The sequence below is a fragment of the Crocodylus porosus genome, unplaced genomic scaffold (assembly GCF_001723895.1).
Source record: "Crocodylus porosus isolate Cpor-Errol unplaced genomic scaffold, CroPor_comp1, whole genome shotgun sequence".
In the NCBI taxonomy this organism is placed as follows: domain Eukaryota; kingdom Metazoa; phylum Chordata; order Crocodylia; family Crocodylidae; genus Crocodylus; species Crocodylus porosus.
Genome location: NW_017728906.1, coordinates 25087355 through 25094632, shown reverse-complemented (window position 1 = coordinate 25094632; position 7278 = coordinate 25087355).

Sequence of the window (7278 nt, the reverse complement as noted above, 5' to 3'; positions counted from 1 at the left end):
TTGGTCTAATAAAAGATATCACATCTATTCAAGGAACTTTGCCTGCCTTCATTGCATTTGGAATTTTTCTTCTTACAACATTTTTTCAGAGTCTGTTCTCTTGGCAAAAGACCAGGTTCTGACTCTTGTTCCAATATCTATTTCAGATGCATTTTTTAAAACTGCTACACCTGCTGGGTAAAATCTGTCAATATAAGACCTTTAAAAGCTCTTTCAATAATGCTGTAAAGGTAGCTAGGATTATGCAATCATCTTGCAAAACAGAGTAAACAGGTTGGGCAAGTTTCAATTTCTATTGTAATTACTCTAATACTGGAAAACATGCTGACACTGTAAACAATAGCTTATTGTCAGAGATAAGAATTTGTTTTAATGCCTAGTACAAATCATTTACAGTGAAACCTGTTTTAAAGGGACATCCAGTGAGCTATAAAAACTGGTTCTCTTGTAGATGTGATTTTTGTTTGTCTAGGAGTATAAAGTATTTTAATTGGAAATTATAAAAGATTCTGAAGTCTTGTTTATTGAAAGTGGCTCTAAATACAGGTTTTACTGTTAGGTGACATTTTAGAGATGGTTCTGTAAATAGCTATATATTCATAGATTCATAGATGTTAGGGTCGAAAAGGACCTCAAGAGATCATTGAGTCTGACCCCCTGCATAGACAGGAAAGAGAGCTGGGTTCAGATGACCCCAGCCAGATGCTCATCCAACCTCCTCTTGTAGACCCCCAGGGTAGGGGAGAGCACCACCTCCTTTGGGAGCCCGTTCCAGACCTTGGCCACTCGAACTGTGAAGAAGTTCCTCCTAAAGTCCAGTCTAAATCTGCTTGCTGCTAGCTTATGGCTATTATTTCTTGTGACCCCCAGGGGTGCCTTAGTGAGTACAGCCTCACCAATTCCCTTCTGTGCCCCTATGATGAATTTATAGGCAGCCACAAGGTCACCTCTCAACCTTCTCTTGCGGAGGCTGAAGAGGTCCAGGTGCCTTTAGTCTCTCCTCGTAGGGCTTGGCCTGCAAGCCCTTAACCATATGAGAGGCCCTTCTCTGGACCCTCTCCAGGTTATCCACATCCCTCTTGAAGTGTGGCTCCCAAAACTGCACACAGTATTCCAACTGCAGTCTGACCAGTGCCTGATAGAGGGGTATCACTTCCTTGGTTCTGTTTGTCATGCATCTGCTGATGCATAATAAAGTGCAGTTAGCTTTTCAATTTGCCACCCACCAGAGGAAGTTAAAAACTACTTTTGCAAGTCATAGACTTCAGATTCATATTTCCTTTCTGACAAAAGCATTTCTCTCCTCTTTTCTGTATGGTTTGAACTTATTTCCTCTGCTAGGCACATTTCAGTGGGGAGTGTGTCACTTTAAATTATACTTTAAAGTGTTAACTTAATCAGTAACTTCAATGCTTAAGGAGGAATCAAAAATAATTCAGGTGTGATGTGGTGACTGAGAGGCATTTGAACTGGATTTTACTCTTGGGTTCTTCCATTTACCCACTGACTGTCTCTGAACAAGCAAATTAATTGATTGATCAATCTATTTTTCAGTTAACACATCTGCAGACTGGCTGTAATAATATCCACTTGCCTAAAAGGAGTGCTGTAAACATTATGTCATTGATACTTTGTAAAATTTGTTGTCACCTTCATGTAAATCGTTCTATATTTTCACTTTCCTTTGCATTGCAAAGTACTGAAAATTCAGAAATCTTGTTATAATGTGTTGTAACAAAGTCCGAATAAACAGATGAAAGCAAAAAAGATGCTGCAATATCAACAGGATAGAAAATTAAGTGTTTATATAAAGAATGTGTGTGTGATTCAATTCTGATCAGGATTTGGCCCTTATTAAGAAAAAAATCTTGACAATGCTGAAAATGAATTATACTCAGTGTTTGTACTCTAACCCTTTTATGAAGGGACTGATGGAAAAAGTACAGGAGATTTTGCTTTTAATGCATTAAAGAGCTATGAGAGTTGTACTTTATCCCCAGTATTGATAAAGCTTTTCAGAAGCTTATGTGAAAGAAACCAAAGGAGACTTTGCTTTTACAGATAATCTTTAGGTTAATAATTAGTTAATCAAGAATGAATAACTGGAAAAACTGGTCTCACTGCCTAAAAAAGGCAAAGTATCAATTCAGGATGTTTTGCAATTAGAAGGGAAAGTGATGGTTATGTATACAGCAAAGAGAAAAGAGGAGTTTAACTTTAGGTCAAAGGCTATTTAAAAACTTTTTAACAGCATTGGCTTTAGCTGGCCTATGAAGGTCTTAGCCCAACTGAAGACAATGGAAAAACTCCCATTCAAAAAAATAGGGCCAAGATTTCATCCTCAGGGTTTGGTTCCAAACAAGCTTTATTTACTATTAATTATTTGTATTATGATAGTGTCTAAAGCAGTGGTTCTCAACCTTTTTAAACTTAAGGCACCCTTCCAAATCTTTTCAAAATTTAGGGTGCAGACAGAAGTTATGTTTGTCATGCGATCAGCCCCTTTAAAGTGCTCTACAGCTGTGCACCAACAGAAGTCCACAGCTGCAGAGTGCTTTTAAAAATGCCCAATCATTGGACAAATTAAACCCACAATTAATGAAGGCACTCATGAAAATTAACGAAGGGTTCAGATGAAGGCACTCCAAAGTGGAGCACTTTCATTAACTTCTGCTTGTCCCTGCCCAAGAGCAGGCCTGGGCTAACCCTAGTGCTGTCTTCAGAAGAGGAAGGGGAGAAGGCCGGGGATGGAGCTGCCTTCTGGGGTTTGCCCAGCCCATGCTGGAGTGGGGGTGGGGCAGTGGATTGGAGCCCAAACAGCAAATGTCTGTCAGGGGGATTGCTGTAACTCATGGTGCTTTCTGTAAAGCACCATGAGTTATAGTAGGGAGCTGCATGTCTGTCAGCCCCCTTAGTAGCCTCCCAATTAAGACTAGTATAATATAATGGTTAATACTATTATATAAACAGTACAATTCCTGTATTATGTAACATGTTATTAACTGATTTGATGAATATCATAAAATTATATTCACTCCTTCAGGTAACTGGCAGACAGTGCTGGCAGGCAGTCCTAGCTCTACTGTAGTCCAGTCAACATTTTTGCATAGCAGTGGACTCCCCACAAATGGCTTCATGCCATTAGTGGGATCAGGAGCCACTAGGGCAACTTCTTCTCTTACTTCTCCAGGGTGATCCCTCATTGATTCCAGCCCTGAGGCTCTAAGGACAGAGTTTGAGGTCATCCAGATACAGGGATGTGGTGCCAGGCTGCACACACATCATGTGGGGAGTGTCAAGGGAGTAGGAGGAGTACGGGTTGGGCAAAAGGATACAGGGAGGTATGGGAGGAGGGAGGAGTAGGCCAAAAGGGTGCCATGGCACAGCCACTGTTGCCTCTGTGGGGGGAAATTATGCTGTGCAACTCTATTACCAGGAGGCATGTTAGAATCAAACTGAGAAACATCTGCAGCAGAAAGGCACACCTGCCTATATTGCATTATGCAGACAGGGGTACTGCTTCTGCTGCAGCTCTTCTCAGTTCAGCTCCAATATGACTACATGGTGGCAGCAGCATGTATCTCCAGGCTGCCACTGCTGCAGGGAGAAACTGCCCCACATGTTTTTTGCTATTTCTTTTTTGCCTTGGCAGTGCCAGCACTGTGGCATCCCTGGCAGATTTTTATGGTACCCAGGGTGCCATGGCATCCCAGTTGAGAAGTATTGGTCTAAAGGCTCTTGTTAGGCCCTGTTATACTAAGTACAATGAATATCAATATCAAAAAATTGTTCTCTTCCCCAAATGTATGTCTATGCTATACCTTTATTTGGTGTTAGGACTTGTCTTCACTGCTAAAAAAAAGAAACCACCACACACACACAAAACAAGTGTGCTTTTTACTTTTGGGGTAACTAATTCCCCTATCCTAAACATTTAAACATGGTGGAAACTAGGCATATTCATTTTTTTTTCACAGAAAGCAACTCCATTTCCCTTGGCAATAAAATTATTGTGCTTGGTCTTCACTGCTTCTGTCTCAGGATAGCTCATACACCATACGTCACAGACACATTAACAGGATATCCTACAAAAATTTGAGCTTCCCCAAGAAAAATAAATGTTGCAGACACTGATACAACCCCTTGGAGCAAAGTATGTCTACCCCAACATGGGAATTTTTATCCTTTTTCCAATCCAGCATAATTGCTAGATTGGAATAAATAGCTTCTTCCTGGGATGGCAGTTGGTTTGCATATAGTTGCCTCAAGGTGCTTCTCTGGAGGCTCTTCCCCTAGCTTTGCCCCCTTTCCTTCTACCACCCCTCCCCTGCCTCCAAGCTCTCATGCTGGCTCAGGATGGAAGGTGGAGAAGGCAGTGGAAGGAGGTCCATTCTGGGTCTTCTCCAGCCACACTGGAATGGAGGGATTGGTGAATTGGAGCCTCCCGTGTTATGGGTGGAGGCCTCCAATCCACCTGCCCCTTCCCCAGTGCCAGCTGGGAAACCCCCAAAATGAGCTCCTTCCATGCTCTTCCTCCCTTCTCATTCAGAAAGCAGCACCAGGAGCAGTTTTGGGCTGCTTCAGCTGAACCCTGCTCCCAGGAAGTGGAGACAGAAGTTACCAAGGGTGCTCCACTTCGGAGTGCTTTCATCTGAACCCTCATTTAATGAGGGTTTAGATTTTTCACAGGCTTTTAGAATGCACTACAGCTGTGCTTTTGTATTTGGTCACAGATGCAGATCACTTTCAGGGGCCAGATCAGACAAAAATTGTCACTTCTGTCTGCGCCTTTGGTTATCTTGTGGGAAAACTATGTCCTTCAAGCAGTGATGGTAAGCCATTTGAAAGGATTAAAGAACAGAATATCAGTTGACTTGACCAAAAATGTCAGCATTAACCAGTGCTGCCTCCAAAGATGTCTAATACCTTTAGTTATGGTAGTTGGTCAAGATAAAAAAAATACATAAGGTAGCTGTATAAAGCAGCGCATGTAAGAGAGTGAAAAAAGTTCCAGCAAGGAAAAGTCCAAAATGCTTGCACATTAAGTACATAGATATGAAGTAGCAGCTACAACAGATGGGGTGAAGGCACCTTAAGATAACAATTGGATAGTTTTGATAAATGTAATAAGCAATGTTAACAGCACTCCAAGTGCCTACCTATTGCTGAGAATTTAGCTATATTGGGAGAAATCTGCTGTAGTGGAAGGACTGAAGGAGGACATTAGAGCTAAAGAGAACACACAGAAGTCATTGTGGGAAAATGAAACAAATCACCAATAAAAGGTTAGCATTGTTACATAACCTAGAAGATGATATGTAAACCAAAGATAAATCCTGAAGAGGCCTAAGAGTGAAAACTAGTCCATTTGTTAGAAGTAGTAAGAAGGGAGGTACTAAAGGAAGTATGCAAAGGCGTAGGTGACAGTTTTGAGTTAGGAAGGAGATAATCTTTGCAACAGCGTACAATGGGTGTAACAGCACAAGACTACTTCTATAAAGCAAGAGAAAATGTAGTTACAGTAGTTTATCTAGATCAGGCGTGTCCCGTTTTTGAATGTGGGGCCGGATCATGAACTTATTACCCACTAGGCCGGCAAGCCATATTCAAAGACCTCACAGAAAGTGGTATCACATCAGGGAGTGATGTCACGTGACCTTTGACACCAATGAAGTTGCAGGAAGCGACAATGAAATGGGTCTGGAAGTGTAGTTTAAAATCCAAAATAAAAACAATTTGGTCTAGTAGCACTGTTTTATTTTAAACAACCCCCTAACAGTGCTGGAGAGGAGCATACACCCTGCTGCACCCTTAATTCCCTGCCTTTGTCCACATGGAAAGCCACAATTTGAAGAGGGGCAAAAATAATTTTTGAATTTAAAACCTCTGTTAACATCATGCTGTATTTACTCCAGAGAATTGTTGCAGGGATCTGATTTTTCCAAAGGTTAGCAGAGTTTTCTATTACTATGGTTTCATGCCTCCTAGTTTTCAAATACTTGGTTGAAATGCATCACAGATCTTTAATTTCTTATTTGCAGGTGCTCTCTCAGGGTGACATCTAGCCGGGGGGGCGGTACAGGAGTGGGCACTCGCGTGGCCTGTCCAGTCCGGCCATGGCCTGGGGACACAGGGGCACTGCCTGACCCTGCCATGTCCTCCCTGCCACCTGGGTGGCCTCAAAATGCTCCCACACCTGCCTGGGCTGAGCAGCCAGGGGGATGTGTGGGGACCCTACAGGGGGGTGCAGAATGTGCACGGACACCCCCCTGCTCCCTCCCTTGGGGCAGCCTGAGCCCAACTGGCGGGGCTCCCTCCCTTCCTGAGGCCCGCGACTCACCACCCGCAGCGCGATGTCTGCGGGTGCAGGGGGATATGGGGAGGCAGGAATGGCACCGGCTTCCTGCCCTGACAGCCGCAGCCACAGCCACAGCATCTCCCGCAGGTCTGGCTGCAGCATCCCTCCGAGCCAGTGTCTGCACCCCCCCAGGGCCGTCCGCTGCACCGTGACCTGCTCCAGCCCATGCGGCCAGCAGGGACCAGCATAGGGCAGGGCCAACATGCAAATGAGGAAGGGAGGGGCAGGACTAGAAAGGGAAACCCTACAGTGAGAGGAGTGGGGAGGAGCCACACCGTATTGGCAATATATGGGAACCTTGTCCTTTCTCTAGCCCTTCAGCAGCCATTAGGAAGCTGCTGAGGGGCTGGGGGAGGGACAAGTGGTAGGAATGAAGTAAACAGCGTTTACTTTTGTTTCCTGTCACAGCACCCTGGGCTTGGCGGGCTCATGGTGGCGTATGGGCCGTATGTTGGACAAGCCTGATCTAGATTACTCTGGGAAAATAAAAGAAGTAAATAGCATGTTATTTAAGAACATCTATGAAATTCCACAACATTAAATTTATAATTGAGCTACAGTTTGCCCCCAGTTCAGAATGCAGGCTACCCTGAGCTCATGCAGTTTAAATAGACTGGAGACAAAAGTAGCACTAGAATTCTTTTGTGGCTTATGATTTCTATGCTAGTTCATAACATTAACTAGAGCAGGTCTGTGGCTTTGTTGATTTTGCCACCTCCCAATCCCAGTATAAAATACAGGCAATGCAACTGATGTTTCACATACTGGCATTAACATGGCCTTTGCACTTTTCAGGTTTTGCACTTCCTGTTCTTAAATATCTATGGTGGCTATAGATTTCATAGATTTCATAGACATTAGGGCTGGAAGGGACCTTGGGAGATCATCGAGTCCAGCCCCCTGCCCAAAGGGCAGGAAGT